The sequence below is a fragment of the Vombatus ursinus genome, unplaced genomic scaffold, assembly GCF_900497805.2.
Source record: "Vombatus ursinus unplaced genomic scaffold, bare-nosed wombat genome assembly UNPS02010548.1, whole genome shotgun sequence".
Taxonomy (NCBI): domain Eukaryota; kingdom Metazoa; phylum Chordata; class Mammalia; order Diprotodontia; family Vombatidae; genus Vombatus; species Vombatus ursinus.
Window position 1 is genome coordinate 11,615,298 of NW_020950326.1, and position 12,107 is coordinate 11,627,404.

A 12,107-nucleotide genomic window follows, 5' to 3' on the forward strand; every position below is an offset into this window, starting at 1 on the left:
TAATTTTTAGGGAGTTCGCTGCTTGGGCAAGATTTTGTACCTCTTGTGCCAAGATGTTAATTCCCTTTCTAATTCTTTATTCCAGAAATCTCATTTATTTTCCATTTTTTTTCCTTGAGTGCTCTCATTTCATTTATATTTTTAAAAATCTCTTTTCATTTCTTTCAGGAATTCTAGTTCAGCTTGTGCCCAAGACGTATTCCCCCACTCCCAGTGAGGCATTGCTTGTAGATTCTTTATAATCGTTCTCTACAGCAGGGCTTCTTACACTTTTTCCACTCATGCCCTACAGTTTAAGAAGCACTGCTCTACAGCATTTTTGTCTTGAGCTTCTCTGCCAACATTATAGTTCATCATGTTGATTTTTTTCCCCTCCATTCTTCCTTTCTGCTTCCAGACTTCAGTTATGAAGTGAGGGCCAGGCTTTGTCTGGAAGGAAAATCTAGGCTGCTCCTGTTGCTTCTTTCTTGGAGTATTGAGTGTTATATTATTGTAGGTTCTCAAGGACAGGCTGAGGACTTTCAAGGTTTCCATGATCCCAAAGTTGACTCATCTAGGAAAAAAAATGATTGTCCCTCCAGTCTGAAATATCCAAGTTCCTTACCTAGGTTTGGGTCTATGCAAGAGTCAACTGCTGCTGTTAGAATCAGCTCCAATTAAGTAGTTGGCAATCTCTCTTTGTTGAGAGTATGAAGTGTAATTTCCCTTTTGGTATGGGATTCCTGCATTGGTTAGTCCTCTGTTGGCTAGACTAGATGCTAGAAAGGAGATCTTAATCTCTTCTTAGAATCTAAACCACTCCATTGTTGCTGATGCAACTAGCTTCTGAACTTTGTCTTTTATTGATACAGAGCTTCAGTCCTCCCTCCTCAGGTACAACATTCCCCTGTGCAGCTCTCTTCAGTCTGCCCTGTGGCTGTAACCCAGAACTGAGTACTTGGTGCCAACCTTCCAGTTGACACCTGTTTTCCTCACAGTGATCCAGAAGTCAGAAACTTCTTCTTGACCTGATGCATAGCCTCTCTTTGAGCAGTGGAGTGCTTGGGTCATTTGCTCCTGGTTCTACCCTTTCTCTAGTGTCAAAACACCTTCCTGTCTTTCTCCTTATGTGGAGTTGGGCTGAATAAATTACTCACTATGAATTTTTTTTTGGATTTCCTCATCAGGATTTGGTCTGGTGCATTCTCTACATCTGTTTGGAGATGTTTGTGGTGTGGAACTCACTATACTGGTTTCTACCACGCCATCCTGGCTGTATCTAGGTTACTTATTAATTAATTATAACATCTTGAAAGGTAAGACAAATCCAACATTTAAAATAAAGATAATGTAATCTTGTTTTTAATATTTGAAATACTTTTCTCTTGTAAGAGAGGAAAAAAATATCTAAATTACATGAAACTTCTATGTAGCTATTCCTCCTTCAATGAGGTGATTAGCAAGAAGTAGGACCAATTAGTGGATTTTGTAGAGGAACAGACATAGTTTTCACGTTAAAAAAAAAAAAAACAACTTCCTAATGATTGGAGCCCTCCAATCATTATTCCAAAAACACGAAGGAGCAGTATCACAAGGTGATTGGGTCCACATAACTTAATGAAGTCTTTAAGCATAGGCTGAATGATCACTTGCTAAGATAATTATTGTTTGAGTAAAAATTAGGCAAAATAACTATGGTTTCCCTGTTCTGTTACATCACTGAGATATTCTGTAATTCTGTGAAAACATCATTTCAAATATTTACTCAAAAGTCAGAGAATAATTAAAAGAAAACTTTACTGAAGAGGCTAGAGATGAGTAGTGGACCCAGAATTATTTTTTTTTAGAATGAGTTTCCAGTACTCAACAAGGAAGTAGAGATACAATGTGTAAAGTATGATTGTCACCTGTCCATTACTTTGAATTGCTAGAATTTAAAGAGATAGCTAGTCCCTCTTAAGATCAGATCAAAATCCATCTCTTCCAAGAAGATGTTCAGGAAGGATAGTCTACTACTTGCCTGCTCAATAATTATGGTCTTTGTTCATAAAACATTATGATAACATCTCATTACTATGAAATTGGAAGGCAAACTTCAGGTCTTTACTCTGATTAACTGAAGTTAATCCTTTGAATATCAATATTTTCTGATACAAACAAATGGCACTCATCCTAAACTTCTTAAAACAGATTGTAATTGAATATTATTTAACCTATTTATGAATAAAGACCTTGATTCTGAATACCAACAATTATAGTATGTATAATAATTCAGTGACAATCACATGACGTGAAGGCAAGAACTCTTAATTATTTTTTTTAATGTTATGGATCACTTTGGTAGACTGGTGAAGTCTATGCACCTCTTCTTAGAATAATGATTTTAAAAACATATAATAAAATACTAAGGATTACAAAAGAAACCAATTATATGGAAATAGTTACAAAAAAAAAAGTTGACTAACTTTAGTATAAGAATTTGTGGAACAGGGAATGTACTTGCCCCTAACAGATGCATCCTTGAATTCTTATGTGAATTCATTGAATTAATATAATTTACCCTAACAGACTTCTCTGTTAGAGGCTGAGAGGCTGTACAGTACAAAGAGTGCTGGACCTAAAGTCAGGAAGACCTGAGTTCATATCTGGCCTCAGATATTTACTAGCCATGTGACCCTGGGGAAATCCTTTAACCTCTATCTGCCTCAATTTCCTCAACTATAAGGAAGAGGGAATTTAAAAAAAAAATAACAAATTCATCTTTGGAATATTGAATTTAAGATATCTACAGTATACCTGGTTCAAAATATCTAATTGACAATTGATTACATGAGACTGGCAGTTAGGAAAGTGATTAGGGTTGGACAACACCATGGAGTCATCTGCATAGAGGTTGACTTAAAACCAATGAGATTGCCAGGTGAAACAGTATAGAGGGAGAGGAGAAGAGGGTTCAGTACAGAGTCTTCGGGAACTCTCACAGTTAGCTGATGTGACCTGGAGGAAAATCCAGAAATGGAGAAAGAGGAGTGGTCAGATAGGTAGGAGAAGAACCAGAACAGAGCATTGTCATGAAAATCTAGAAAGAAAAGAACATCAAGGGAAGAGAGTGCTTGATATCACTGAGTCAAAGGGTTTGGATAGCTTTTACTATCTTATTCCTTTTGAGAAAGAGTCTCCAAGTTTTCTGGGTGATTGTGAGTTGCCTGTAATGAAATCCAGTATTCATCCCTGCCATTTTCTTGTGACTTTTGGTTATTGTCATAGCTCTATCACTAACTACAACTGTGATTTCTGCCTGTCACTTCACTCTATGGAAGCCTGAATGTCCTCAACTTGAAAATGATGGGATTGGAAGAGATCTTTAACATTCTTTCTAGTCTTAACATTTCTTGATTCATTCTGCATGATAGCTTGAATTTTTGTAACACTGAAAACAAAGCTCAAAATAATAGAATCATCTTTACATATTATAGATAGTTTTTCTTTTCCATCTTTTTTTTTTAAAGGTGTGTTCACTGCTTAAGAGTGGGAAGGAAATGTTCATATACTTGTACATTTTTCCTAAACAAAGTGTTTCAATATTTCCCTTTTCTTTCATTTCCAAATATCTCAATCCTAATTCCTTCAGGGCACATAGCTTGTAATTAGAGCACTAAGTAAACTTAAAGGTTGAGAATTTTGCTGTTGGGCTTTTTCCCCCTTCTTCCCAAGTAGGAAGAATTTGGTCAAAATAAACAGACTCTTTTGTTGTTGAAGTATTTTTTCCATTATACAGATACAGTTTTCCTTCAACACTTCAAGGACCAAGCAATGAAATAAAAGTCATATCATCACCTGTCCTGGAAGCTTTCTCTCTAAAAATGTGGTAGCTTACATATATTCTCTGCTAATGCCCCCCCTTTCCAGGTGATGTCATGAAGTCCCATAAGTCATAATGAAGGGAACTACCTCAAGAAATAGGTTTTTAAATAAAATTGTAGCAGAAAATCAGATAAAAAGAGACAATAAACAGAATAAGATTAGGAATTGGATCTGTGACTTCGTCGATGTAAGGAATTCCCAGATAAGGAAACTCCCTCTACTAATGCAGACCAGCAACTTATAATCTTAGACCATTGTGAAGGGCAATGAGAAGTTAAATGACTTGGGAATACACAGAAAGAATGGGTCAGAATGTGAGGCTTGAACCAAGTTCTTCCTGAATCAAACTCAGAGCCCAGATTTCAATTCACTATCCTATACTGCTTCCCAAAGAGCAAAAATGAGAGCATTCTAATGGAGAAGGAAAAGAGTGGAAGACTTTCTAGAGTAGGCAAGAATGTAGAAGAATATTCCATAATGGTTAGAAGAGAGAATGGACAGTAAACTACATTGTGGGGTATTCTTTAAGTTCTACAAGGGTAGAGAGCTAAGGCTTGTTTGCTGGCCTTGGTATAGCAAAAAGGACAAAAGTCATCCTAAACTATTGTAGCATGGTCACTGCAATGGTCAAGAATGGGTTACCTTCCTATATGCCAGGTTCATATAGAGTTGAGGTTTTAAGACTGTATTTTTATTGGTCCAATTCAAAAAGTACAGTGATTGTAGAATCATAGATTTGAAAATTATTTCAGTGGTCATCTAGCCCAACCCAATAGAAACAAGAAGCATCTTTAGAAAATGTGTTACAAATCATCATTTGACCTTTACTTGAAGACATCTGATGGGAGATATTCACTAACTCTTGAGGCAGCCCATTCCTCTTTGGATAGCTATAATTGGGAAGCTTATAGAGGTTTTTTGTTTTGCTTTGTTTTTGCTTTCATCAAGTCTAAATCTATCCCTCTATAACTTCCACCCATTGTTCCTAGTTTATTTTTCCAGGTGCAAGATGAATAAATACAATCCCTATTTCAAATGACAGCTCTTCAAATATTTGAAGACAGCTATTATTTCCCTAGATCATCCTTACTATACAGCCGAGCTTATCCATGTCCTTCCTAGAATGTGATACCTAGGTCTGTAGAGCACAGCAAGATGACTTCTTTCTTATTCCTGGCTGTTTGCCTCCCTTAACTGATCCTAAGAGTGAATTATTTTTGTCTGTCATATCACACTCTAGGATCACAATGAATTTGCAAATCACTTGAACACACTCACTAGTCAAACCTCCCCATCTTGTATACTTGTGTAATTTATATTTTGACATAAATCTAATACATGTGTTGTGATTAAATTTCATTATACTTGATTTGGCCTACTTTTCTAGTCAGGAATACTGACTCTACTATCTTTTCTGTGGGTGCTTTCTCCTATTCCTCTGCTTTGTATCATCTACAGTTTTGATTAAAATGCCATCTATATGTGATATTTCTGTAAGGTTGTATTTATACTTGATGAGTGATCCAGGTGATAATTGGAGCACTTTACTAGTGTAAGTAGCTGGTAAGGGTTCAGTCCTTCTTTGTGTAAGCCTGCAGAAAGATATATCATTATTTTACCAATTACCATCAAGGGAGTATAATATATGATGAATCTACCAGGTTGAACTATATTTAAATCATTAACTAAATAGTTTACATCAGAATTTACTTGGGCAGTTGGCCTCTTCACAATGGTTTATGCATGAGCCTTCCTAAGGACTACAGTATCCCTATTGTGTACCACAGGGTGATTAGTCTGCCAGTTCTTAGTCTAGTCTTCCACCTTCAGGAGCTCCCTTTGGCACAGTGAGCCCTGGCCCTTCATTTCAGTATTGATATAGGAGTATGAAAGTGGATTAGCATTACAAATTTTTTGGAAATATAAAAGAAAATATCTATGGCTCTCATTCCTCTCTTGACTCTTAGAAATCCCCTGCTCCCTGTTTATTGTCTATATTGATGATTCAATCAGCTTTTCTGTGACTGCATGGTTTATAAAACAGACTAAAACCAAATGACAAAGAAACTATGGTGTTCCCATCTCCTGGAAGGTTTCATTCATTTGTCTCCTAAATTCTTCCCGTTTAATCTCCCACTGCATTGGGGCTACCTCAGAAACAGTCTCAACACCTACTTCCAAAGGCTCACAGAAAAAAAAAAAATAAAGAAGGGGATCTGTGCCTGGATCCTCTCTTGGCACCAGGGCTTATGGTACAAGTAATGGAAAACAGGAAGAACACCCACAGAAGCCTTAGGATTTAAGGCCATCTTCTGGATTTCTTACCAGTCCTGAAGGTATTAAGGAACTACTCTGGATATCTACGTGGTCCAGACATGGTTCTTCATAAACTACTTATAGGCTGCTCTGTATGCTGGCATAACTCAATTCTCCTGTTGCAAGATACTGGTTTTCACTGATAGGAATGAGGGTCCCAATAGATTCTCAAAAGGTTCTCAATGTCTGTGGCTTCCCCAGTGTCTATGTCTAAATGAATGCTAGGAAGACATTTTAGGGATGGCCCATCATCTGAAAGAATGCACACATTAAACCTGGAGAAACCTTATAAGACTCTGCCCTAAGTCCACCCTCTCCTGATTGTCAACAGCCTAAATGGACCACTATTTCAGAGTAGGGGACCAGTCATGATTCATTTCACTCAAGATTGTACTTTCTGAATTTTTTCTCCTCCTTACTAATTACTATGCTACTGCTCAGGTACCCAACCTGCCCTGCTTTCTGACACTTCTTTAGATGTTGTCATCACACATTAGGATGTTAGCTCCTTGAGGGTAGGGACTATCTTGCTTGCTTAAATTTCTATCCTCCATACTTAGCTCAGTGCCTGGCACATAATAAATTCTTAACAAATTCTTTATCTTATCTAATCTAAGCATTTGTTCAATTCAAATTTTTAAATTTAAATCATTTCTTGGCTTGTGCAGTTTACTCTGCTGTGTCTTCTTATATGTATTACGTCTGTCTTATAACTTCCACGAGAATTAAATCTTAAATGTCTTTTTTTGTTGTTTCTTTAAATGTCTTAATGTTTTAACTATAACTATACCCCACAGTGCTTTGCATACAGTAAACACTGAATGAATATTTGAATTGTACTGAATAAGCAGAATTTTTTTTAAAGACCTCATCAGGATTGTTCTTGTCTTTTTTTTTTTTCCAGTTCACAAGTCAACAACTTATAAAGTTGTCCATACTACTTTTTAAATCCTGCAAAGAGATTTTTGTTTTGTTTTTCCTTTCTCCTATTCACCACACCCCCTGCTGGCTCCAGGCTAGTATTCATTCCACCTTATCAAAAATGCCAATAAAAAGCAAATTACAGATGTTCTGCACAGTATTTCTCAAACTGATTTAAATATAAAAGGCAATGAAGGGCATAGACACTGGAGATTAAGTTACAAAATGAAATGATCCCATTAAATCAGATCTCTCTTGCCAAATTATTTTATTTTCAGAAAAATACAAAGTAGGACAATGGTTTTAATTTATCAAGCTGTATCCAAAGTTGTGGATATCAAAAATTCCACGTTCAGATTACACACTGACTTTCATAAAGACCTCTTACTTACTTGCACCTGGAACAGCACAGATTCATCTTGCTCCTTATTAGCTCTATTTAAAAACCTGGATGATTGCATGATGGCTTTGGGACCAAGGTATCAGCAGGATTGTAGAAGATTCTTCTTTCTGGGGCTTGATCATTACCAATTTCACTTAGGTCCAGATATGATTAAAAATGAGGAGAAAAAAAGAAGGATCATCTTTTGAAGGACACAGTTATTAGAAAATGCCACCCTTCTGAAGTTCTACAGCACCTACGTTCTGTAGATTTAGTACTTAAATATCTATTGTCCTGTATTTGTTGCTAATTGTTCCTTGTGTTTTCAACTGGTTTTCTCAATTCAATTGAAAGCTGTTTGAAGGTAGAAGTCATTTCTCCAGGCACTTCCTTTCTAGCCTCCAGTAGTAAACCCAGCATCTGTACTGAATAAATATTTGGTGGTTGATAGTTTGACTATAATCATCAGTACAGGTTGCATTCAGGAAGCAGTGCATATACCTCTCCCAGGGGAACCTCAAAAACTTTAGTCTTCATTTTGGATTCAGGATAACACAAACAAATCAAGGAAAGGGTCGACCACATTCCATGCACACTGGGACAATTCTTATTTCATTATCTATGCTGGAACATATAGCCTAAGTTCAACCAAGCTGAGATCCCTTTGCTTCACTCAAACTAAACCTCTTACAGGTCTTACAGTACTGTTTCCAGGGTAAGCCTGCAAGTATATAGAGAATAATTCCTTTGTAGAATTCTGCTATCTGACTTAGTAAGCTCTTGCTAAGAACTGACCTCTGTAGATAAACGTATACAAATATCTTAAGGATGAGAAAAAATATTTAACTGAAAATATCCAAATCATTGTAAAAACAAAACAAAACAAAACAAACCACAACACCCTTATTTTGGTAACAGGGAATTATGGATGTTACCAAAGTTTCCTTAACCCCTTTAGTTGACTGTATAGAGCAGATATAGCTAAATTTTCCATTCAGACAAAAACTGCATCTGAGAATAATGAAGTAAACAGGTTTTCTCTTTCTCAGAGATGTTTATTTCACAAATAACAGAGAAGAAATAGAACTCTCACTGAATATTTTGATTTGGGGGGATAAGAATCTGACCACGTTTCTCTTTTTCAAAATTGGTTTAGGATTTGCTAATGGGCAAATATATCTTGTTACTTTTCTATATTTCTTACATATCAGTTTTTTTTTTATCAGGGATATTTGATAGAAAGTTTTATTTCCTCATTTATTACTTCTCCTTTTGTGCCAGCTGTACTGATTTTGTTTGTGCAAAAGTTTTTTTTCTTTTTGTTTTCCAATTTCACATAATCAACATTAAATGCTTTTGTGATTATTTCTACCCTTACAGCTTATTTATTGCCCTCAAATCTGAAGTTCGATAACTTAAGTAGTATCTTGATGCCATTATTAAGTAGAAAGGACCTTTTAATCCATGTGTAAAACATGTGAAAATGGAATAATTCTAGTTTGCTTGACTATTTTCAAACATAGACTTAAGTTTCTGTTTTTACTAATCAAGGCGTCTATAAATTTCCTAAATACCATTCTGTCCCCACCAGGGGGAGGTAGACTTAATTTCACATGGAAGACAAATTCTGTCAATAACTATTTGTTTATTCATATGGAAGAAGTTATTCTGTCAATAACTATTTGTTTATTACAAGAACTGTTTTTGGGTTTTAGTTTAGTCTTCTTCCATGCCAATGATTCTCACCTTTTCCCATGGTGGCAAAGCCCTTTAGTTGAAATAAATCTTTGGAAGAAGCCTTGTCATAAAACGATTCAAAATTATTATTTAACACATATATTTACATATATATCCAAAATTATCATTTAACATATATTAACAAAAATGTAAAATTATAAAATTCATTTAAAAGGAAACTTGATGTGTTTCTGGGTTTCTTAGAATGATTTAGAAACATTGCTCTATGAAATTAAAATATAAGAGGATAGACTTAAAAGATAAAAAGTTACAAATTACTAATCTTACCAGGGCAGCAAGGTGGCACAGTGAATAGAGTGCTGGGCCTGGAATCATGAAAACTTATCTTCATGAGTTCAAACCTGGCCTCAGACACTTACTAGCTGTGTGACCCTAGGCAAGTCACTTAACCCTCTTTGCCTCAGTTCCTCACTATAAAATGAGCTGGAGAAGGAAATGGCAAACCACTCCAGTGCCAAGAAAATCCAAAAATGGGGTCATAAAGAGTCAGACACAGCTGGAAATGACTGAACAATAACAACATTGATCTTACTATGTAACATTACAGTTGGAAATGGACTTTGGCCTTTTAATACTATTGAAGTATAAACTGATCTCTCTCTACACAATTCCTGCATCAGTGATGGTTTGTGTACCATAATATTTTACATTTAGTTTTAAATTATTGTGTTATTCTCTAATTGCTTGTCCTGTGCTATTTTTGTGTCTAATCAAAAATTGTTTTTCATATAGCAACTAGCAAAATACTGAGCATATATAGTAGGTTTCCAACAACTACCTGTTAGTTGATTGTGTTCCATTTATATTATAGAAATTGTGGTCATAAATTATAGGAGTTAGGAGATGGCTTTTGAAACCATTGATTTGACCTTTTTCATTCATGAGAAAACTGAGTCCTAAAGAGTTGAAATTAATTTGCCCTAGGAGATATCACAGTAAGTATCAGAACTAGAGTTTGACATCAGATCCTTTAAAGACAAATCCAGTTTCCAGGTTAACTTCTGTGAAATAAACTATTTTTAATGATTGGAGGCAAAGTTCCGATTCAGGCATCCTGATGAATAATACACTGAATGGCTAAAGAAGCCATCACCCCCTCTCCCTTTTAACCACTTAACTCATCATGTAACTGTGTAATTAGAGGATCAAGGTAGCAGAAGGTATCATTTGGTCACCAAAGCAAATTAAAGCTTGAGATTTGCATTTGAAATAAGCTACAGCAGATAGTATTCAAAATACAGTAGTTCATTAATGTCATGTCAGTGCCCCATATCAATTCTTATGACATTAAATATTTAGGGCACCTATATCTCATATTGCATGAATGTTTCCTCTTCCTATAATGTGTTCCCAATAGAACATAAGTTTCTTGAGGGCATGAAATCAATTTGTAACATTATATCCTCAAACCTAGCATAGTGCTTCTTATTTAGGAGGCATTTAATTCTTACTAGTTGATACAATGAGTCAACAAAAGCGCCTCCTAAGAGAGCATACAGGAAAGCAAAGAGCAGTCGCATGGGGAGTTGTTAATTTAGACTTACCTTTTTGGTTTAGTCATGATATTTTGTGTGTGTGTGTGGTGTGTATGTGTGTCCTTGTCTAGACAAAGCACAGCATACAACTGTGTCAATTTTTTTTTTAAAATGTAAAATGGGGAAATAACTGTTTGTTTGCCTCCAAAAGATGTTGCCAGGAGTAATAAGAATTATTCACTGGTTATCCTAGGGCTAAAAATCAAGAAGCAACATGGAAACAGAGGCAGAAAACAGGGTGAGATTACATAGTTTCCATTATAATATTCCAAAGGTGGAATTATCAGGTCAGGTGAAGAGTCCATGAAATTATTTCAATAGGTAAGTATCAGTTTAGGTGAAACAAGTTTTAAGAGTGATTTAAATTCTTCTGATCATAAAAATTATCTGGCAAAAGGCCCCCAGAAGGTGGCATTGTTTATACTATTGTCTATGAGAACAATTGTTTACACTTTCACTCCATTCATGGTCTGTTAGTAAATTTTAGACAAATATCTGATGTTGCTCTGAGAATAAGTGTGTTTGACAAAGGAAAATATAACTGTAAAAGGACTTTAATATGAACTTCAATTTCTTCACTGTACATGAGTCCATATATGCACATTTACATATGGTTTCCAAATATTACTAATTACTTGAAGATCATCTATGATTCTGGGACTAAAAACAGATTTCCCTGATTACCCCTTCACATTTAAGAGGCCTCTTCACTGGTAGTGCTAGAATCATTTTAAACCATTCTGTTTGGAAAGCAAGCTTGTGTTTATTATTAATTTTTAAATTTTTATTTCAATTGTCACATTGTAAGCTAACTTATTTGGGGGAATGCAGTGAGAGAGAATAGAGAAAGCACTGGGAGTTAGCTTTCCATTCTCAACAATTTCCTCAGTAGCAAAAGGCAAATGTTGAGCCAGATGATCTCTAAATTCCCTCTAACTCTGACATTTTACAGTTTCTTCTGCCTGGGTTTTGCAACACTCTGATTTTAAAGCATCAATTGGACTAATGTGCATATGTTTCCACAAAATCTAGTGGCCTAAGCAGTACATCTGATTTTGAAAATCCCATTTCTCGGTAAGGGATGGGCATTCATTCATAACTAACAGGGACCTACCAATTTTATCTCCCCCCTGCAACAAAAACTGGATCACTAATGAATTTCTATACTTCACTATAGCACTGTCAGTTTGGGGGTGAAACACAGATATATGAAAGTTAAGTCTCATGAATTGTTCAAATGGAGATGCTACTTGAAGAATACACCAACAGCTTACTAATCGCTACACAACTGGTATTCTTGCAAAACACAACCAGTATATGCACCCTACAGAGTCCACAATGGTAAAATTGAC